Source organism: Delphinapterus leucas, chromosome 12 (assembly GCF_059928025.1).
Source record: "Delphinapterus leucas isolate spDelLeu-1000000601 "Yukka" chromosome 12, BTC_Dleu_Yukka2, whole genome shotgun sequence".
Classification (NCBI taxonomy): domain Eukaryota; kingdom Metazoa; phylum Chordata; class Mammalia; order Artiodactyla; family Monodontidae; genus Delphinapterus; species Delphinapterus leucas.
The window spans coordinates 67,075,768-67,100,953 of record NC_143140.1 but is presented as its reverse complement, the minus strand read 5'-3'; positions in this window follow the sequence as shown (position 1 = coordinate 67,100,953).

Sequence of the window (25,186 nt, the reverse complement as noted above, 5' to 3'; positions counted from 1 at the left end):
GAAAGTAAAATCAAAATAAAATTAATCATGTATAATATTTGCTTTTGATTAATATGATTGTAATATTGCTACGTTAACTAGATGTTAGTTCTTGAGAAGTATGGTTTGAGAAGCTGAAATATTTTCATGCAGAAGACAAGTTATATCAGTGTGCCCGGAAGAAAAACAGTACTTTATTACCATTTGTGAGAATTAATCCATTCAATAAAGTAGAATAATAAAAATAAATACGTTGTATATTTTCACGTTTCATATCAAGAATAGCTAACTTTTCATCATTCACATGAAAGGAAAGAAGGTATGCATGGCTAATCTAAAATCAAAAATAGTTGACTATGAGATGTTTCTGATAGATTATCTTTCTGCAAACTAAAATTTCTCAGTAGGTTTCACTTAAGTACATAGTTAAATGGTCTTTCTAAATCAAGTAAATGCAAGTTAATGGGTAAAACTGAAAAAGGTGAGATAAGTTTTGCAAAAGTTAACAAGTTTTGTGTATAATATACAAGTTTCTATATAAAAATATGCAGTCAAACGTAAGCACCTACTGTGGTATTTAGTGTTCTCGTCTATATTTTTCTTCCAGCATAACACTGAATCAGTAATGATCAATGTATTTTTCAATTTTGAAGTACAACTCAGAAGTCATAAGTAACCTGTATCAAATGAATGACTTGGCCATATTTACATTTTTATGGCTCTCATAACCACATATGCCTCTGTCCATAGAATTTACTCAGATACTAATGTAGAACTTATAAACTTTCTACAGCTTAAAATAATTTTTTTAAGTATAGAAATAGTTTTTAAAAATGAAGCTTCATACCAGGATTTAGCCATTTTCAATTCCATAAAAGGTATTTTGAAAAGTTAGCATTCTAACTTTTCAAAACATACAGCCTGCCTCAGAAAAATAAGACATTAGAAAGAGCCTCATGGAAAGAGAAAAATAATTCATACACATTCTCGAATAGGATTCCTTCGTAGCAGCTTAAATATAGAGTACAATCAATGAAGGTAACAGAAAAGTCCCAGTCTAACAATTATAGAAGGAAAAGAAGCCAGATAATTATTGCAGATATTTGTGTATCAAAGAATGGAAAAGAAAGTTTATAAAAGTAAAATAAAAATAAATTATATAACATAGATTCAAATGTATCTGAATAGTTGATCATGCTTAACATATTTTGGCAATAAATAAGTAAATCTGGTTTGATTTTTTTATTGAAATAGCAACAATTAACCTCACACAGATTTCATGTTTCATTAAATTATCCTGATCAGCATCTAAATCTATTATCTCCTAGAAAAAAGACTGTAGACCAACTGGGGTAGGGAGACAAAATTAAAAAGGGAGAATTCTTCAATCTAAAAGATGTTTTCCAAAATAAAGACAATAAATATTAAATACGAATCAGAGTAAGAAGCACATAATATGCGTAGATCCACAATCTCCATCTATCTGAGAACTTTTTCCAAGTAATCTGGAGAGCACACACAGGCAGAGGGCCATTCCTCATTCCCCAGGAAGGAGTTCTGTTTGGCTTGGGGCAAACTTCCTTTCTCCCGAGGGAGAGTGACAATGTCTTCCAATCATAAAAGAGAGCATCTCTTTCTCCCTAAGCCAAAATGTAACAAATAGAACTCTCTCACACTCATGTATACTCATACATACATATTTATACATAATTATACATATTAGACATATGTATATATTTATACATACTATGAATCTAATATGTAATTTATATCTTTAAAAAGTAATAAAACGTTATAGCCATGAGTTTTGAAAGAGATTTTAAAGCAAGAAAACCTAGTCAATAAAAGAAAATGAAAATAAATATAAAGAATATGAATGATCTTAAAAACTGAACATTTCTATACTTAATCCTAAACTCCTCTTTCCCATAAGGGAATATGAAGTAAACATAAACGGGCATAGTCTGACTCAATGCTATAGGAGAATGGAAGAAAGTCATATCCTGAAAGTGAAATATAGACCAAGATGGAAAGAAGAGTAAAAGAAAAAAATGAGGAGGATACAAAAGAAACAAAAAGGAATATAAATTTAATAGAGGCAGGAAAAGAGTATGGAAGCAAAGAAGCTATTACAGAGGGTGATTTATAGGGAAACAATCTGCTTTGGGTGAAGATAAATGTTCGAGCAAATTCTTCCAGTTTAGTGAGGAAGAATATCTAAACGGCAGTCTAGCTGGAGAATGGCTGGAAACTAATATTTGAGGAATACAGGGAAATATTTGAGAAATAATAACAACAATAATCTATGTATATACCAATTTATAGTTTGTAATGTACTTTCACTATTTCATTTGACTTTCACCACAATGAGTTAAGTATTTTTATTACAAATAAGATGAGGAATCTGTGATTCATCGTTTTAAGTGATTTGCCTAACATAGGTTGCGCTCTCTCTCTCTCTCTCTCTCTGACTCACACACACACAACCACAGCAAGTTAAGTGGTACCACCAGGACTTGAACCTACATCTCCAAATGTTTTAATTATATTTGCCAACATCCACTCAAGCACTTAACCAAGAACCTATTAATTCCTCCCTTTTCCCCCATTATATTTAATCCATTAGAAAATCCATAAATGAGATCCACAGCATTTCTTATGCCATCCAGCCATGGTCTGCCTCTGCCACCGCAGGCTTTTGACATACTACTTCTTTCTTCTGGAAAACTCTCCCCTACACCTCCTCACCCTTCCGCCTTCACACAATCACCCATCCTTCCACTCAACATAATTAATTCCTACTCAAGACCTCAATCACAACTCTCTCAGTACAACTTCAGTGTTGTACAGCAAGCAATGTTACTTGCTTTCATAAAACCATGAACCTATTCTCCATAGTATTGGTCAGTTGTACTTTTACAGTTTTTTGCTTGCGATTATTTGATTAATATTTGCCCTACCACTAGACTCTAACTTCCATGCATACAGGGTCCACGTGTGTTCTTTTTCTTTTCCTTTTTCTTCCCTCATTCTTATTTATTTATTCATTAATTGATTGCTAACTGTGTCCCCACTACCCAGCACAGCACAGAGCCTATGTTGTACACAAGTTTTATAAACATTCCTGAATGAGAATGAATGGAGTTTACATTCGAGGGGCAGCAGATCATACAGGGCTTGTAGGTAAGGAATTTGGTTTTTTAGCTGAGTGCAGTGGGAAGCTACTTAAGGATTTTGGGAGTGAAGGGGGTATGATCTAATTTTAAATTTTTTAAAATTGACTCCTTCCATTGTATAAAGAAAAGACAGGACACAGAAGAGAGAATAAGGAAGGGATACCTGCTTGAAGCAGCAGCAATAGTCCAGAAGATGAATTACCACAGCCTGGCAGGGGCAAAGCAGTAGAAACTAGAAAGATGTGAACAGACCGGGCACATATTGGCCAATAAATGGACAGGCTTTGATAATGGTAATGGGCTGTATATGGGGAATGAGCAAGAAGAAAACAGTGAAACTTAGTTTTAGATACTCAAAAGACAACTAAATAGGGTAACTAACTTCAAATACAGATAAAGGGAAGAGCTCTTATGGCAGAATCATCAAAAGAAAGATTCTAAGAAATAGAAATTTTAAAATAATAATATATATATAACCTTCTAGAAATCTAATATAAAGGAAAATTTAAAAGATAAAAATCATAGTCATTTCCTACAAAATTAATGCTAGTCACATAGTTTTTAAAGTATCCTAACACTGTAATATTTAAGAATCTATTTTTGGACTTTGGATCTGGTAAACATGAGACACCTAAATCACACAATTGTGTCATAATCTGTGATGCTTCACATTTCTTCTCAGAGTTTTACACATTTATTTATCCTCAGGACTCCTCCAAATACAGTTCAGAGTCACTAAAGTCTTGAAACCAATGGAAATATCATTAATGAAATCTTAATGCCATATCCAAGTACATAAGTCCTCAGAAAACTATCACCAACTGCTTGATAACCATTTCCTATGTCAATTATATGCTACAGTTTTGCTTTACAATGACAGTGGTTCACTCAGAGTTGGATTGAAAATGTTAAAATTCAAACTAATCAAAGTCATATCCTAGCATACTATACTAAAAGTATATGATAAACAACTAATGGGTGACAGGGAAGGAACAGGAGATACATGTTGCAATAACATATTAATAGGCAATAAATAAAGAATTATTCCGAATCAGAACTATTTATATATATATAGATAGATAGATATATAGATAGATAGATATAGTGAAGTTAAATTGTTTTCAAGTCAGAAGAAGACCTATATATAGCTGAGAAATAACAAGGCACTAAGATCCCTGTTCACCAACAACTGCTCTGCTAAGAAAAAAACTTTTCCCCTTCTGCAAGTAGACATCATTGAGGATTCTATAAAGCAGGAATTATCAAAACACAGCACAGTGTTTTCTCACAGGCTCTCCACTGTAAATTGCCAAATAAGTAGACTGTACCGCTTCACTTTCCAGCCAGTGTGACCACTGAGGCTACTGGTATGAATACAATGCTCCCTCACGCCATCTTCATAAAACCTCACACTGAAGGAAGACTGTATTTAAGACCTTGGTAATTAGCATCGAATTACAGAGGCTTTTCCAGGTATCTTTTTTGCTAGTCCCCTTCCAGTCCCCAGAACCTTCTCCCTGCTACTTGCTTCATCAATAGAAAATACTGTCTCATACCCAAAAGAATAAGATGAAGCTCTCACCCCCAAGGTCCATATGTTACCCCGGGGTTGGATCTGCTTTCTTCTTTCCACAGACTAACCTCACTTGACTCCCTTGTGCCAGAGAACTTAAAGACTGACAAGTTTCAAGCCAGAAAAAGAGATCTGGTTTCAAAGCAAATAGGCATGTTAGAACATTATCTTATTACAGTAAATGGTTTTATTAGACTTCTATTGAGGAAAGAATGGCAGAATGGTAAGATTAATAGTAAATTAATGAAAACTACCCCCCAGCATTGTGGAGTGGTGTGACCTTAATCAGAAAAGGGGACAAAGATTTGTTTAAAAATGTCTACAGGGCTTTAAAACAGAACATTTTTATGGAAAAAAACAAAACAAAAAAAACCTACGTTTTCCTATCACATCTGCGTATATTCATAAAGATATTACTAATAAGTTAAAATTAGAATTTTTCAAGAGTATTTATCTCTGCCTCATTTATTTAAGAATCTTTTTATTAAATTTCAAGGTTTCATTCTGTGTAAAATTACTGCCCTTCTGGATAATCATGCAACCATTATCAGACTCCACTTAAACTCGAATATATTGAAATTTGTTCCTGAAAACAAGTGTAGTATCTCCATTAAATCTTAGTTTAATACAGAGTGAATTAAGTCAGAAAGAGAAAAACAGATATCGTATATTAACGCATATATGTGGAATCTAGAAAAATGGTACAGATGAACTGGTTTGCAAGGCAGAAAGAGAGACACAGAAGTAGAGAACAAACATATGTGAACACCAAGGGGAGAAAGGGGAGAATTGGGAGATTGGGATTGACATATATACACTAATATGTATAAAATAGATAACAAGAACCTGCTGTATAGCACAGGTAACTCCACTTCGCTGTACAGTACAAACTAACACAACATTGTAAAACAACTATACCTCATAAAATCAATCAATCTATCTATCTATCTCAATTTAAATCTCTTTGATTTCCAGAGTTTGGTGATTTTTTTTTTCTCATTGCCCATAAAAGAATATTGTATTGTTTTAATAAAAACAAAAAAATATATATCTTAGCATAACTACTAAAGAACCTGAATTATACTGGGAATCATAACAAAGCTACACTATAGTCTTATCAAACATAACACTAAAAATGTTTTTCTGCGCATGTTATTTTTTGCTATATTTTGTTTTAAAGGGTGAAAATAATATTCCAGTACACCTAGAAAATTTACTAGCTATAGAAAATCATATCCACAATTATCATTCTGCAATCTTTTCTGATTCAATTTAGATAAAAAAATTCTAAAAACCTCTCTGAACAACATAAAATTTTTTAATTTATACGTTAAACTTATTTAAATAAATGCACAAAAATATAAAATTATTGAAAATAAGACAACTTGTTTTAGTCTAAAATTATTGCATATGGAATCAGGAGTCCTGGATTCAACTTCCGCTTTTTCCATTTATTAGATACAGTGTATGATTTGGGAGAGTTGCTTAACTTCTCTGATCCTAGTTATATCACCCGTAAAAATGGAGCTGATGCCTGTACTGCTGTGAAGGCTGAATTAGAAGGCTAGCACTTTCTAGCCATGTCACCTTGGGCAAGTTACACAGTTTTACAGGTCCTCAGTGTCCTCACAGATAAAATAATGGTGATTATAAATGTATCTACCTCTAAGATTGCTGTTACGAATAAATAAGATTATTTGTGTAAAGGGCTTAGAACCATGCTTGACACATAGTAAGAGCTCAGTAGCAAGATCACTATTTGCATGGTTGTCATTATACAGGGAAAATGCAACAAACACAGTGTCCTAGAAAGAAAACACTCAGACAGGTTTCACAGGCAGTCCGAGCTGGATTAGAATGCAAGGTTAATGTTAAGGTCTGAAATGCCTCCAGCCCATAGCCCTTAATGGGTACTTGATTAAATACCTACCTGTTATTATGACAACAGATTCTCAATTCAGGTGAGTCTACTCTAAAAGGAAAACTCCTCCTTTCAAACTGCCAAATCCCACTAAGAACTTTTCTCATCAGATGGGACATTCTGTTGAAGCTTTCAAAAGACACAAGCCTGAGCTTCATCTCTCTGGAATAAAAGGAAACTTAAATGCAGGAACATTTAACTGCATTGATTTAGTTCCTTATGAGGCCAGAAAAAAATGTCATGATCTATTAAAAACACTCAAAACCTCTGGGAGCTAGGACGGATGTTGGAATTCTTTCGAACCATGGAAGAAATGATTCAGTATGCAGGGACGTGCTAGGAGGCTTCTAATGAAACTCAGCTCACATCCATCATGTGCTGGATCTTGGAAGAGCTTTTGCTTTGTCCCAGATGGTAGTTTAAATATGTTTCAAACTATTGTTGGTTTATAGTACATGACAGAAGATAATTTAAACACAATGTCCCAACTGTATATTTGTTTTGGTTATAACACTTACTGTGTGTGCAATAAATGCCCCACTACAAAAATAATAAAAAATGTTTTTCTTGTACATAAATCATTCCCTGCTTGGTTGCAGTGATTGGAAAGTGTGGATTAAATACATGTCATACTTGTTTTTCAAGTTCCTACTGAGGATCTCTGTCCAGTTGAGTTCTTTTATGATTTAAATTTATGTGGGTTATAAATAAGACATATTTTATCCCTTATATTTGATTTATAGAAATAACTATGTAAACATGGCTATAGTATAAGTTTTTTTAATGTTAAATATTATAAACTAACAGGCAACAAGCAAGAGAGAATCTGATTTTGCTGATTTTTCAATATCATTAAACATACAACATAACTGAAAGATACAAGTCTGGTTTTCAAATTAAAGGTTCCATTTTTAATAAATCTCCACAATAAAACTAAGTGGCTCAGAAACATTGAGAGAATAAAAGAAGTATTTGTTTTTCCCCTTGGAGAATACACTTTTCACCTGGAAAAACAGCTGACCAAATTAAAGCCATGCAGGGTAATAGAAGTGACAGCATGGACTGCTGCATGGTACTGGCTCTACCCATTACTGGCTACGGTATGTCATTCCACTATCAGAACCCCACTTTCTTTACATGCAAAGTGAGAAGCGCGTTCTATAAAGTCCCTTTAACACTGTATGCCTGTGACTCTGCCCTTTGGTGCTTTTATTCCATAAGAATATGGGCTCTGGAGCCAATCTGCTCAGTTCTAATCTAAACTCTGCCACTTACCTAGGCAAGTATCTTTACCAAGGCGTTTAGCCCCTTTCTGCCCTAGTTTTCTTGCTTTTGTAATTCATGATAATAATCATGCAGTATGAAAGCATTGTCTATCTGGCAGAGAAAAGGACCTAGAAGCATCATAGAATTTTACAACACCATTAAAACTGCTAGGGAAAATGGTTATTTGGCCCAATGTTTACTGTGATTATATCAGACATACCTTCGAGAAGAATAAATACCCATACCACACACTCACAGGCACACAATAACATTAAGCCCATTTATAATCCTGTTACTTAAGAATTATGAATAATGGAAGAAATATAGATATATCCTCCATATGTTTATTTACTCACATATTTTATTCTTTGGTATAACGTACTTGAAATTTTGAATAGATGTGAGGCAATCTAACTTAGTTGACAAAGACAGACCTGCTTTCCAAACACAAGTCTGCCATTTCCCAATTCTATGGTCTTGAATAGGACACTCAACTTCCTCAGCGGCTTCATGTGCAGCATAGCTACTGGTATAACAACAGCTACCACATTAAGTTACTGAGAAGATTACAGGGAAAAGAGGTTAAGGAGCCTGCAAGACGCTGGCTCACCACGAGTGCTCGCTAAATGGTAGCAGTTATCTTCTTGGTTGGCTCAGTCCCTGTGCTTAACTCCTTACGGCAGCGACTGGCAGGTAAGGCTGTCATGACTCAGCTGTAACTGAATGTATGTTTTCTCACTCAACTTCCAAAAAGGCATGCTTAATCTGCTCATCAACTCATGGAGGGCACCGTGCTCAGCAATGCAAAGTAGAAGAATATGCATTGAACCCTCTTTGCTGAATGTCATTAGAGGTTTTAACAATCAACTAATAGCTAACAGTTACTATGTGCCAGGCACCATTTGAAGTGATGAACAAGTTGTTCAATCCTTACAAAGACCACTTCTCACCACTCCTCTCCTATCACACTGGCCTCTTAGCTGGTCTTCCTTCTTCTGACCTTGCCCTACCTAGTCTATTCTCAAAATAGAAGTCAAAGCGTTCTTATTAAAACAGTCAGATCATGTTATTGCTTGTCCCCAATTCTCCAATGCTTCATCTCACTCCAAGTCATAACAATGACCAACAAAGACCTACAAACTCTGGGCCCCATTACCACTCTGACCATCTCCTACTGCTTACCTGCCCTGCTCCTGTCACAGTGAATCCTTACGTTCCTCAAACACGTCAAGCACTTTCCATCTTGGGATCTTGCATTTGCTGTTCCCTCTGCCAGGAATGTTCTTTCCCAAGTCACCCTCACTGATAGGACCCCTACCTCCTTCAGGTCTTCACTCAACAGTCATCTTCTTAAAATAGTCTTCCCTGACAACTTTGTTTAAAATTGCAACCTCCTCCATATTCCCCACTTCTGACCTTAACCAGGTTAGAAGTGGGGAATCCTCCTTCTGTCATTTAACACACTACACATTTTCCTTACATTGTTCATTGTCTTTCTCCCCACTCCACTCTACCCAGAATGTAAGCTCCCTGGGATAGGGATTTTTGTTTATTTTTTCAGTGCTATATTCCCAGTGCCTAGAATGTCCTGGAACACAGTAAGTATTAAAAAATTAACTCCTGAATTAATGAACAAACTCTAGAAGGTGGATCATCTGTATCTCCACACTTTACAGATGAGAAAAATGGAGAAGGTGCCTAAACTTGCAGTAAAATGCAGAGGCAGGATCAAAACTCACTCTCTAGAATGCACACTTGATCACTATTCTGCCTCTCGAGATAAATTCACGATTTCTTACCATGATGCACCTAACTCTCCATAATCTGGGCCAGCCTCTTTCTCCAGACCTATCTCTTAGCCCTCCAACAACAGAGCTGCTTGTGGTTCCCAGTGCAAGCCACAATTTCTCACCCACTTCTACCTTTGCTATAGCTAGTTCTTCTCCTAAATGTTCTTGCTTTCTTCTTCTGCTATTTCCCTAGCTTTCTTGTACTCACATTTCAGGATGTATCTGGGGATGTAGGAGAAAGAAGGAATGTCCACCTTCCTGAAGGAGATTCTTGAGTGGGGTGCCTTCCCTTGGACTACCATAGACCACTGCACATGTTCCCAGAGATGCATGTCCCACGTGTTATTAAAATAATATATTAATGTTTGTCTTACCCATTAGATAACTAATTAAATGACCAATTAACTAATTAATTATGTGTATCCCCAGAATCTAAAAATGAGACATAGCATAGGACTGATAGTTAATCAAGTTTGAACTGAACAATGGCCACCAAAGTCCACTAGAAAGTTTATGTGTTAGGGTGTAGAAGGGAAATCCCTGCTACCAACAGTATCAAATACCACTCTTGTTCTTTCAAGGAGAATATATCCATTTATTCTGAAACGAAGGAAGGAAGGAAGGAAGGAAGGAAGAAAGAAAGAAAGAAAGAAAGAAAGGAAGGAAGGAACGAACGAAGGAACGAAGGAAAGAAAGAAAGAAAGGAAGGAAGGAAGGAAGGAAGGAAAGGAAGGAAGGGAGGGAGGGAGGGAGGAAATAAAGAAAGAAAAAGAAAGAAAGAAAGAGAGAGAAAGAAAGAAAAAGAAAGAAAGAGAAAGGAAAGAAGGAAGGAAGGAAGGAAAGAAAGGAAAGAAGGAAGGAAGGAAGGAAGGAAGGAAGGAAGGAAAAGAAGGAAGGAAGGAAGGAAAGAAAGAAAGAAAGAAAGAAAGAAAGAAAGAAAGAAAGAAAGAAAGAAAGAAAGAAAAGAAAGAAAGGAAAGAAGGAAGGAAAGAAAGAAAGAAAGAAAGAAAGAAAGAAAGAGAAAGAAAGGAAGGAAGGAAAGAAAGAAAGAAAGAGAAAGAAAGAAATATCCATTTATTCATTCATTCAGCAAACAAACTTATTTGAACCTTCTATGTGAGACTCCATGAACACCATGAAGATTGAGAAGCTAAGCCTTCCCCTACCTGAGCCCTGTACCTACTCCACCACTACCTCCAACTAGGAGCTAACATTCTCATATTCACTGTAGTGCCACATAATTTCACATGAGTGATACAGACAAGGTGCTACCAGAACTGTGATGCATGAGATATCACTTCAAGCCTGGGGGATAGGAAAGACAATATGAAGGGAATGATATTTAGCTTGAATTAAAAGAACTGGTTGTATTGTAATATTCATATTTTATATAGGAGGAAAAGAAGATTTCTCCTAAACCAAACCTTAAAAGATGGGATAAAGTGAAGTATCCTTTGTTACATCCAATTATAAGGACTGAAATAATTTAGGTGTTTCTAGGAGAAAATTGTACTGTATGCTAGTAAAGTATTCAAAATCTCTACAGCTGACCCCAGGAATGAGGAGAGGCAGAAAAGACAGGGAGAACAGAGACCAGTCATAGTCACCATCGTGGAGGCAGTGCAAAGGGAATTTATAAACATTGGCTTCTCCAGTTTTATAACAGTGTCTGGAAAATACTGGCCTGGCTTTCGCACCTGCCTCCAATTGGACTTTTGATGGGACTGTCTCTCTGTTTAAGTAAATATCTGAAATAATTAAAACGAACAAACCATAATCAAATCACCATGAAGAACTGCTTTACCAGTTTCAAACAGAAGAGAACATAAAAACCAGCACAAAAAAATTAATACACTTTGTTCTACCAAATACAAAACTAATCTATTCTGCTAAGGAAAAAACAAATCACTGAGAAATCACCGAAAACCAATATGCTTACGCTAAGCATTTACTAGGACCAAACACACACACAAATATTGTTCAGCACAAGCCTACATCTTATAGTAAAATTAAGAATCATAAACAAGCAAACAAACAAGCAAAACTATAGAGCAGGAGTCAGCAAACAAGGGCTTGTGGGCCAAATCTGTCCTGCCATTTGTTTTTTGTAAAATAATGTTTTAGTGAAACATAGACACATTCATTTATTTACATACTGGCTGTCACTGCTTCCGCCCAACAAAGGCAGAGTGAAGTAGTTACAACAGACTGTATGGCCCACAAAACCTGAAATATTTACTAACTGGCAGAACAAGTCTACAGACCCCTGCACTAAAGTAGTAATATAAATCTTTTATCTGTGATTAGTGTAGCTGATGTAATACTTCCTGATTATGGAAAACTTTTAATTCTACATATTTTCAAAAAGCTTTTCATTTAATAATATAAATTTATTATCAACATATGGTGATAATGCTCTCATCTGTTCATAAATAATAGATTTTAGTTTTCATAATCTATAGCTACTTGGGTTTTACTATAAATAGTAAGTTGATGTGTAACTGTGCATTTGTGTGTAGTGTGTATACATTTTCGTAAAAGTTTCAGCTTCATTGCAGAACATAACCACTAAGCTAAAAAATTAAACCAAGCATAACTGACCATTTGTTACGAAGAATTTGTTTATAGAATGTCAGGGTTTCTGGTTGAATAAATTCCAAATTCATTCAGTTGTGAAATAATTATTTAATGAATAAGCTGTAAAAAATGTTATTGACTTTGGTTCATGGGAATACATAGTCTAGACTCTAAAAACCAACTCAATACACTACAACTCTAGTACTAATTGAAATCTCGGGCACTCAGGTATTTTTATCTCTGCCCTATTCCCAAAAGGACTCAGGCCATGGGGTCCTGACAGCCTTCAGTCTGGCCTCCCTAACTGCACACTCCCTGACTGTAGCCAAACTTCTATTTGGCTGCTAGAGGAATCTTTGTAAAAACGCAAGTCTAATTCTATTACTGTTTAAACTCTTATAATGGTTCCCCATAGTTCACACCACAAAAGTTCAAACTCTTTCACCAGGCATTCAAGGCCTTTCAAAATCTGGCCTCTGAGTCATCTGCAAAACCACCATCTTGCACATGTTGTCCTCCCTTCCTGGAACACCCTCCTCCCCTTCTATGCCAGTTGAGCCTAAACATTACTCCTCAGAGAAGTTAACCTGATGCTTCCCCTGTCTTCATCCCAGGCAGATCTGGTCATGCTCTTTTGTATTTCCTCAGTCCCTGGTCCTCAGAGCTCAATGACTATCACCCAGTAGACTGTGCACTGAGTTTCTATATGGATACGTCACTGTCATCTTTCTGCTTCTGAAGTCCAGCACATTCCGTCATCCAAAGTGCAGACTGACCAAAAATCTGTTGCATGAATGAACGTTATCAATGAAAACCAACACAGAAAGTCAAGTGAAACATACTGAATAAGAATGTGAATTCTGAAGACCGATCCAAATCCAGCTCCACCACCTACTGGCTTTTACATTATTATTTTGTTTTAGTTGAGTAAGTATAGTTGATTTAAAATGTTGTGTTAGTTTCAGATGTACAGCAAAGTGATTCAGTTAGACACACACACACACACACACACACACCCCACACGCATATATACGTACATATATATATGTGTGTGTATATATATATTCTTTTTCAGATTCTTTTCCATTATGAGTTATTACAAGATTCTGAATATAGTTCCCTGTGCTGTACAGTAGGTACTTGCTGTTACATTATTAAATATCCGTGAGTTCCAATTTTCCTCATATATAAAACCGAGATAAAATAGCATCTACTTCATATGGTTGTATGAAGATTAAACAAAATAATGCACATAGAATACTTAGCACAGTGCCTGTTATGCAGTAAGATAGCTATTATTATCATAGGTACAGCTATTTTCATTTACTTTGTATTAGGATATTGCTTTTTTCACAGAATTAAAAAAAAAAAAAACCTCGAAAGGAATCCAGGAACCCACTAAAATCTTGATAGTCATAAAAGTCATACTGCTGCACCAAGGGAAAACCTGGAAATTCAGAACATACACAAAGGAAAAAACTTACCAGCCAAAGACAACGGTGGTTAGAATTTTCATCATGTGTTATTAATACAATAGTATAATATTTAAAAGATAAACACGTTCATTCGTCATGTTTTCCTTAAGGAATTTCTCCTTAAAGGGTTATTTTAATGACTAGTTCACGTATTTAAAGTTTCTGATGAAGATGGTTTAATAGACCCTTATGATTGTAATAATTATGCATGTTCCAGAACCCTCTTACAGGGCATGAACTCAAACCACGTGTCCTATTCATGGGCATGACTCACACAGATATGCCAGTCTCATCATAGTCAAAAGTGTACAAAATACGAAACATGTGCTATGAAAAAATCAAGATTCAACTAGAGTTAGCCTTTGGCAAGATGCAGTTTCTTAGGATTTTACAAAAACTTTTCTTTTAATTTTTTAAGCACTGGAAACTTAACTGGACATACAGAATACAGAAGGCAAGCGGAACAGAGTGGTAACGATCCAACCACTGTGCCCATTAGAAGTTGTAAAAGGTGATTTTTGTGAGGAGGTACTCATAATACTCCTCCACTCTGACACTTCCATCAATTAAAGCCCATCTGAAAATGATGGCAACCAGTATAAGAATGCATCACTCCTGAAAGACGCCAACAACCTGAAACCAACACCACAACCTGAAAGACACTCCTGAAAGACACCAAGACATTACAACATATTTTGTACGAATATGTGTGATTAACACTGAGATTAACTAAATATTGGCCAATAAAAGTCACTCGTTCCTGAAGGATCAGCTATTTTCAGTCACATATTTGTACTGAATTCTGTGTTATTCTTATTACATTAACATTTTTTTAATTGAAGTATAGTAGAGTATTCAGTACTGAATTGACCTAATAATGTCAGTTTTAGGTGTACAGCAAAGTGATTCAGTTATATTTTTTCAGATTATTCTCCATTATAGGTTATTACAAGATATTGAATATAATTCTCTGTGCTATACAGTAAATCCTTGTTGTTTATCTATTTTATGTATAGTAGTTTGTATCTGTTAATTTCATACTCCTAATCTACACCCCCCTTTCCCCTTTGGTAACCGTAAGTTTGCTTTCTATGTCTGTGAGTCTATTTCTGTTTTGTATACAGATTCATTTGTATTATTGTTTGTATTTTTTTATGACACTACATATAAGTGATATCATATAACATTTGTCTTTGTTTGACGTACTTCACTAAGTATAATATTCTCTAGGTCCATCCATGTTGCCGCAAATAGCAATATTTCATTCTTTTTTGGCTGAGTTCATTACATTAACATTTAATAAGAGATGATGAGAGAATGATTGTGAAGGGTAACCACTTGTTAGCTTGATGTTAAGTATTTAATGGCACCATTTCAATGACAAAAATATCACTATGGCCTTAGGTTTGCATTGAAAGGTGGAAAGAAACTTTTCTAAAAAGAGTTAACAAAGGAATAAGTAGGATTCTAATGTACATGTTCATTTTTCTCATATTATGGAAATAGGTTCATGATTATGAGAATTTTTTACTTGCATAATTGAACACACATTACTGCACCCATGTGGTTTGTTTTTCTAATTCACTCCCTGGGACATCCCATGGGAGTTCCCACCTTAAGTCTGGGGTCTCCAATCTACAACCCCACCCTTCTTGTTCTCTAGATTTCCAGACTTTGTCTCCTGCCCCCAATTGACACATGATCACCTAAGAAGAGTCCTGCTTCACTCTCCCACTACATAAAAAGCACTACTGAGAAACCTAATTTATAGCCCCATCACTCCTCTGTCATCTCCTTCAGGGCAGGGACTCTTGTACTTACCTTTAAGTGTCTACTGTAGAGTCTGATGCCCAGAGTCTGAGTGCCCCTAATAGGCACTCAGTGAACGAAGGTATTCATACATTTATTATGTTGAACCACATGAAATTATCATTTTTGGAGGTCAAAAAAGGTCAAACAGTGGTAGTTCTATAAGGTCCAACCTAATATTTTTAGCAAATGACTACAAAGTGCATACTCTGACTTAGGGACAGTTCTAACATATATCAACACACTTACTTCTCATAACACCTCCTAAGTAGTACTTTTATTATTCTGATCTTGTAGATGTGGAAACTAAGAAAGACACAGTATGGTTAAGTAAACTGCCCAAGGTCAAAAGGCCAGTGCATTTCACTATGCTATTGTTCCTGACATTGATTTTTATAGAGCAAATAAACTCTTATAGTTGAGGATATCAGTATAAACTTCTGATTTTAAAAATTAAGGCTTTTTGGTTGTTTCCACTGAAAGGGCCTAAACACAATGACACTCCAGAAGCAATGAGCACATCTTGGTTTATAATTGCCATTCCCCACCTAAAGAAGGAGGATTCCTTGGGAAAACTGGCTGATTTGAGAGCCAGTGAAGTGATAGCACAAAGCAAGCCTGGGACACCTTCTTGCTCCAAAGACTAAAAACGGACTCAAAGATTTAAGTGGGGCATATCAAAAGGACACAGGAGTTGGTTTGAGGGGCTCCCACTTCAATTCAGGACAGTTTGAGGATCAAAAATAATAACCTATAAAGGATAAAAATATATTTAATTAAAAATAATCCTTGAGACCACAATAAGAGAAAAAAGGTAGACAGGTCAGAGAAGAAAGCTCTTCTTTACAGAAAAATAGCAAATAATACATATAGAAGAAATAGACCTTGGAGATCGCCATTTCGCAGCCCTCAGCATCATAGTTAATTCAGGCAATAATCATTAGTGGACGCTAAAACCACAGAGTGAGAGGTTGAAGAAGAGGATCTTCATGCAACCTGAAGGTATTTACCCCATAAAGCTGGGAAGAGCCACCTAAATGCTGGGCTTGGACTCAGACCCTTGTGTGTTTACAACCTTCTGTGCCAGCAAGAACCACTGTGGAATAGAGAAACCCTTCCTGCTAAGACAGGTGTAAAAGTGCTGCATAAAAATCAAATACCTTTTAAAGCATGGCAAGAAAGTAATGAAATTCCTCAGAGGACAAAAATTAAAAGACTGGAAAATTCTGCAGGGTTAGTGAGCACAGGCTGGGGTTTGCCCTAGAATCAGTCCCCATTGGACTCAAACTTGGGTTTCAGTGAGGCAAAGCCAGGAGTTCAAACAGGTGAGATATTAAGATCTGGACATTCACATCAAGGTGGGATCCTTGAATGGCTGCACCCGCAGAGATGAAGCAGGAAAAGCCCCATCTTGCATAGGACGATGATGGGGCCACATGTCTGTCTTGACCTTGGCTTAGATGGGAAAATAAGAAAACGCTTTCCTGAGAATTCCTAACCACAAGCCCACAATCACTCAATCTGGGAATCAAAATTCATGCTACATGGGTTGCCAAAAAAATTTAAATCAAAATTTAGTTTAAATTAACCCCAGATGATTGGGCTTCCAGGCATCTGGCAGAAGCAAGTACGAATTCTTTGTGGAGGAACATATTTTAAATCCAGGTCCCACAGGATTCCCACAGATAAAGTTCAAAACAACATGAGCTCAAAAACAAGAACACAAATACTAACCAAAAGAATGACAGTTGTAGCTAGATTAATATAAAACCAAATAGATTTTAGAGCAAAGAGCACTTGATAAAGACATTAACACATACTGATAAAAGCTAATTCACCAGGAAGAATGCACAATTCTAAATTACTGGGTGCATGGACCCAGTAACATAAATATATACAAAGCCAAAATACAATTGTGAGATAAACCAATAAATCCACCATTACAATGAGAGATTTTAACACACCTATCTCAGTAACTGATAGATCCAGTGATGCCCCCCACACACAAAAAATTGATAGGTTAAGTGATAAAAATCTGTAATATGGAAGCTTTGAACAACACAATTATGTCTAATTTAATGGGTATAAGTGGATATCTGATAGATGATAAATGGAAAATAGACAATAAATGAAAAACAGCCAAAGCCAATAAATGTGCTTGGAATGATGAGACATTTAGGAAAGAACAAACCTACTCCACACCATACAAATACTGAAGTTTTGATTTCCTTCCCAATCTTCCTTCCTGAAAATTTTCTCATGGCAATATTCATAAGTCAAAAAACTTATGGTCATCATTGACCCTCTTTTTTCCTCTTAACCACATCCAATCCTTTAGCTTATCTTGTTGGCTCTACTTTTGAAATAGATTCTACCACTTATCATCACTTCTACAGTCACTACCCTAGCCCAAACCACCATCATCTCATACCTAAACCACTGCAATATCCTCCTAACTGGTCCTCAAACCCTTTCCTGTGTCCTACGGTCTACTCTTCATCTAAAATATAAGCAACTTCATATCAGAAACACATGCTCAAATCTTTCCAATGACTTCCCATCTGCCCCCAAGTAAGATCCAAAGTCTTGACCAAGTTTTGGCACCAAACCACCTCTGGTCTCTGAACCTACCTTCTTCCCTACACTCACTGTGCTTCAGGCACACTGGTCTCATTTTTGTTCCGTGTTCACGCCAAGCAAGTTCCCATCTTCACAGCACTGCACGTGCTGTTCCCTCTACATGAAGGCTGTTCCTGCATATATTCCCATAGCTCATTCTTTCACTTCCTTTACACCTCTGCCCAAATGTCAGTTTTACAAAAGGAGTTGTCTCTGCCCATCTCTAACCATCAACCTATAGAAAAATAGTATGCACACCTCTTCCTCTACCACTTTCTATCCTGTTACACATCTTTGTTCGTTTTCCATAGCATTTACCACCACAGGAAAAGTGTATATACTTTGTTTCCTTTTTTATTTCACTAGAATGTAAAATATTTGAAAGCAAGAACTTGGTGTCTTTTTTTCCACTGCAGTATTTTCAGCACCTATAACAGTCAGTACCTAGCACAGAGTAAATACCCAATTAAACTTTTTTTAATAAATTCACCAATAAATAATACATATGATATAGCAGAGTAAACAAGGACCCCGGGGTCAGACAACGTAGATTTGGATCCAGTCTTTGCCACTCATTATGTGAATTTGGGCAAAATCATAACCTCACTAAGATTCCATTGTCTCATCTTCAAAAAGGGACTGTAAATACCTAAATTGTAATTATAATTTTTGCAAAGATAAAAATTACATATATACACATAAACTTAATATGTGTGAAACATTAATCATATATAAATCACTGTGGTTTATAATTAGTAGGTGCTTAATAAATAATATGTGTCATTATTTTTTATTTTTGGAGACACCTTTCTACTATATCTCTCTCTGTAATGACCAAGCTGGATCTCAGTGCAAGGTCCTAGAATATTGCACCAGTAAGACAGTTGCCCTGGTGAGGCTAAATAAAATTCTTTGAATACAGCTTCAAATCTATTTTTTCTAGGTGTGTTCAGAGTCCTAGCATTAATCAATGATTTGATTTGTCACCATGGCAGGGGACCACTTGTATACATAATCAGATGAAGAACTTATTTATATAATGATCATTTAAAGAATCCTTTGAAACTCAGATATCACTTGAAACATTAATTTTGTATAACTTGTAAAAAAAAAACTGTATTAATCACAAACAAGCTCTGCATGCATAGCATATTACAACTCACATATTAACTTTGATGTAGCAGTAAGAAAACAACCAGTTTTTAAAATGGACCAAAGACCTTAATAGATACCTCACCAAAGAAGATGTACAAATGGCAAATAAGCATATCTCATCAGAGAAGTGGAAATTCAAACAACGAGGTACCACCACGTGTCTATTAGAATGGCCAAAATCTGTAACACTGACAGTACCAAATGCTGGCTAGGATGCGGAGCAACAGGAACTCTCACGCTCATCTTTGGGGAAAAAGGTAAAATAGTGCAGCCACTTTAAAAGACAGTTGGGCAGTTTCTTACAAAACTAAATATGCTCTTACCATGCATTCCAGCAATTGTGTCCCTTGATATTTACCCAAAGGAGTTGAAAACTTATGTCCACACAAAAACCTGCACTTTATGGCAGCTTTATTCATAATTGCTAAAACCTGGAAGCAACCAAGATGTCCTTTAGTAGGTGAATGGGTAAATAAACTGTGGTACATCCAGACAATGAACTGTTATTCAGCACTAAAAAGAAATGAGCTGTCAAGCCATGAAAAGGCATGAAGGAGCCTTAAATGCATATTATTAGGTGAAAAAATCCAATCTGAAAAGGCTACATACTGTATGATTCTAATTATATGACATTCTGGAAAATACAAAACTATGACAACAGTAAAAAGATCAGTGGTTGCCAGGGGTTGGAGGGAATGGATAAACAGGTAGAGCACAGAGGATTTCTAGGTCAGTGAAAATACTCTATAAAATCCTATAATGATGGTTACATGTCATTATACATTTGTCCATACTCAAAATCATAGTACTGAATATAGCTCATCTTCCTGGAGCATCACTTTTAACAATGGGGCTGGGAGAGAGAAACAGTGCTTGAGTGAGATAATCTAACTACATTTTTAAAATGTATTTTCTATTTTAAAATATAAAGATACATTACAGAGGAGAATGTAAAACATGAATAATTCTTTCTTCAAAATCAATCATAAGCCTCCCAAGAAGTTTCATTTGAGACTTTCTATGGACAATTACAGACTCCATCCTCAACTTGATATAAAGAAATATAAGGATTCTGTTCTCTCAACTGCTCTTCAACATGGTACTAGAGGTTCTAGCCACTGCAGTAAGGCAATAAAAATAAAAGGCATTTAGACTGAGGAATGGTAAGGTAAAACTGTCTTTATTCACAGACAATTTTATTGTCTATACAGAAAACCCCACACAGTAGAACTATAATTACTTGGCAAGGTTGCACAATAAAAGATCAATATACAAAAATCAACTTATTTCCATATACAAGGAATGAACAATTGGAAATTCAAATTAAAAACTTTTGCAATAGCATCAAAAATATGAAAGACTAGGACATGGATCTGACAAGCTGTAAGACCTATATACTGAAAACTACAAAACATTGCTGAGAGCAATTAAAGAAGACATAAATATATGGGCAAAAGGCCTCACACTGATTGTTAAGATGTCAATTGTCCCCAACTGATCTGTAGATTCAATGCAATGTCAGTCAAACTACCAAAAGGTTTGTTTTCCTTCTTTCTTTTTTTTTGGCAATTAACAAGCTAAGACCATGAAAATGCATGACAGACTGGGAGAAAATATCTGAAAGTATATGTCTGATAAAGGATTTGTATCCGGAATACACACACACATATACACAAACACACAAACACACATGCAGTTTGTTGTATATAACTTATACTCAATAAAAGTTTAAAAATTATAACAAATTAAATAAAGCAATCTCTTGTTTCTGAAGGATTCTTCTGTCATTTCAAAAATCAGTTTTAAGAAGCACAGGATTATGTGATCCTTAAGGTCAGGGACTATGACTTCTGTTTTTTCTTTCCTTTCCCCCGGGGTCTGAAACCACACATATAAGTCTTAACAGAACATCTCAATTTAAAACTATAATTATCTCACAAGCAAGAAGTCTGGAAGGAGGATGTGCCAGGCTTGACAGCTCAATAATTTCATCAAGGATGCAAGTTCTTTCTGTCCTTCTGGTTAGTCATCTTTAGCATTTTGGCTTTTCATTCTTAGGCTTATCACCTCATTCTTAGAGAATGGCTAAGGCATCATATTCTCCAGCAATAGCCTCCAAAGCAGTAATCAATGAAGGGATGAAAGAAAGGAGTCCTCCCTCCTGTAACACTCTATTTAGATGAAATAAGACCTTTCCCAGAAGCCCCTTGGGTCACCCTCCCAGCACTTGACCAATCACTGTCAGGGCAGACTAAGATTACCATAAATCTGCCTTCAAGCAATTCCACATCTAGAACAGTGGGTGGCCCTCAAAAAAATCAGGATTCTGTTAACAAAGAAGAAAAGAGGTAAATGACTAGTAGGCAACTGAAAAAGTCTTCTACCAAGGTTGAGTTACAATATAAATAGAAACCCTGAACTGCTTTTACTATTACCGATATACTTAACTTCCTATCCTTTATATTCCAGAGAAAAAGCATGAATATAAATGTTTCACTGTTAACCCATAGATAAATGGCTTCAAAAAAGCACTTCTGGTAGTTTATAATACAATATGCTTTAAAATAAGGGTTAAATAACCTACACTCAGTTGAAAGAAAAAGAGAGAGGGGGTATGACATAGGTATTAGTAATTGTGAAATATACTAGAACACAGGGTTTGAAAACCTGCTGCTACCATTGATTTCTGAATCTCAAAGAAATAAAAACAGAAAGCAAAACACACTAATAAAATCGATCTTGACATGGACAATACAGAATATGAAATAGTAACTTTCTTTGTAACGCTTTAGTCATTTCTTGTGATCATTTCATTTTTACCAATGTCATTTTCTTCGGAAACAATTAAAATTAGTTCACATTCTCTGTGCAGTAGAGCACTGTGGTTGGGTTCAGTGTGAGAAGCCTCAGATTTATTCTGTTGAGGATAAGAAATCCTGGATAAGGGTTTTCAATGTGTTACAGAACACTGGGAATTGAATATGGTAGGGATTCAAATCAGTCTGAAATTATCAGTAAAGCTTTACCCTGTGTGACTTCAAAATTCATCAGTGGAAGTTCTCTAGACTCAAAACTTCAACAAATGTCCTAAGTGAAAGCTCTGGGACATGAAAAAAACCAAGCATGCTTGGATTGTAAAGAACACTGCCTGGGACTCAAAAATCCAGGTATGAATCCTCTATCATCCACTGGCTGTGGGTGATAACCTCTTTAATCTCCCTGGTCCATAGTTTCATTGTATCTATGAAATGATAGAGTTGGACTGTTTGGTCTCTGCCGTCTCGTCAAGCTTTAAAATGCAAAGATTATGCCAAAGGGGCAACATTTAGAAAAAGGGAAAAGCTAATTAAATAGGCATCATTAACTTTCTAGGAGCTTTTTCATAAACATCCAGATGTCAAAGGATATTATTTAATAACATTATAAAGTCTGAAAAAAGCTTTAACAGCACAAAAATTTTCCTTTTCTATCAATTCCTAAATTTGTTACTTGTCCCAAAGACAGAGAAAATCAGACACTGGGAGCACAATTTTCCTCCCAATTTCTTGTATAAAAGTTGATACACTCAATCTAATAGAATTAACAGCAAAGCAACTTCCGGCTTAAGAGCCCAACATCAACATTCAATCCATCTTCATGTAATGAACACCAATATCCTGAAGACCTTCAGTTAATTGCCTTACATCTCAAGCTTAACGTTAAGGGCTCAAGAATGGACATAATGTACATACAATTCCAATGACAGTGAAAGAAACAATAAAATAAACTAAGGGGAAAAAATTAGTCTAGCATTAAAATATTAAACCTACTAAACCAGAAACGCTCGGTGTAAAATGTACTCCCTTGAAGTTTAGCAAATTCACTTAACATTCTAAAATAATTATGTGTAACCTGAAATTATCATGAATGATTCCTGATTTACTTCTGCAGAATAACTTATGCACAATGGAATGTGTCGGAATCATCCAAAAAGTAAGCAGATACCATTACAGAAAATACCATATAGATGTTTAGCAGACAAGCACTCCAGAAAGACGTCTTATCCAACCATTGATAACAAGTTACTGAACAAACGTTTAAACACCTCTTAGGATTTTTCACAGAGTTTCAATCACAAATTATTTTCCTAAGATAATATGCAAGTCCTTTAATTCTGAATGACTTTCAAAATCCAAGGTGTTAAACAAACAAAATGAGGGAAAAAAGCATCAGTCTAGCTGGGATCCCAGCCTATAAAAACCTTGCTTCATGGAAGAAAAAAAATAAGAAGTCCACGATCTCACAGTGAGGATGGAAACAATCAACCCAACAGGAATCATTATGGATATTATTATGCAAATCACAGAGGATTGAAGAAAGGGGGAGCCTTCAGTCCAGGGTGAGTGAGCAGAGGTAACTACCTTTACAAGAGTCTCACTGAAGGATACCTGCACTGCTAGACAGCTCCAGTTAGTAGTGCCCTGACATCGTCCCTTTCATCTTATGAAAGTGCTCTCAAAACTGAAGTCATAAAGGCTTTTTACTTTAAACTTACGGACTCCCAGGGGCTTCCCTGGTGGCGCAGTGGTTGAGAATCTGCCTGCTAATGCAGGGGACACGGGTTTGAGCCCTGGTCTGGGAAGATCCCACATGCCATGGAGCAACTAGGCCCGTGAGCCACAACTACTGAGCCTGCGCATCTGGAGCCCGTGCTCCGCAACAAGAGAGGCCGCGATAGTGAGAGGCCCGTGCACCGCGATGAAGAGTGGCCCCCGCTTGCCACAACTAGAGAAAGCCCTCACACAGAAATGAAGACCCAACACAGCCAAAAATAAATAAGTAAATAAATAAAAAGCCAAGCATTTGAAGCCCTTTAAAAAAAAAATTAAACTTACGGACTTCCAGACTTACTTCCCTTAATATTAATATTTGAAGCATTGTTATGATCTGTGACATCTACTCTATACTTTTCATATCTGAGCACCATAACTAAACTGTGGCCATATGTAGTTAAACAATATACAAAAGCATACAATGTATATCAATTTGTCAAAGTTATGCATAAAATCACTGATTATACATAGTAGTTATCAAATACCTACATGTTATAAGATTTGTAAAATAAACAGAAAACTTTGAGGCAAGGGCTATTCAGACAAAAGTTAGCTAAAATAATGGTATAAAGCTATAAGGTATAAAGACATCCTAAAAACAACCATAATATACTTTTAAATCTTTGTTGAATAAATATTTTAACTTCCTGTGCAAGACTTTAATCTATTGTTTAATTCCGGGTCAAAATGAAGTAACCCAATTATGCACTCTGTTATATAAAAGGCCCAGAGGATGAAATTACATCTCTCTTTAATAAGATCCTTTGAAATCCTATCCTAGAGTAACTTAGCAGCCAAATTATTTTTCTTCTGTTAATGCTGATTGAGCAGTAAATAATAACTGGGAGAAAAATAAACATGTAAAATAAAGTGTTTCACACCTTTGCTGGAGAGTTCTTAAATGACCCTGAGCTACCAATAACTTCAGTATAAGCTCAAATGCAATTATTTTATCAACCTCTAAATAAAGCAGTAATTCAAGGCAGTTTTCAGGGTGTTAATTTTAATTTCTAGCTGTTAAAAATCTGTATACAAAAGTATTCAAATTTTAGTGCTGAGGTTGAAATGAATAAAAAAATCTTGTTTCAAAACACAGTGCTGAATTGATACAGCCACTACGGAGAATAGTATGGAGATTTCTTAAAAAACTAAGAATAGAACTACCATATGACCCAGCAATCCCATTACTGGGCATATACCCAGAGAAAAACCATAATCCAAAAAGACACATGCACCCCAATGTTCATTGCTGCA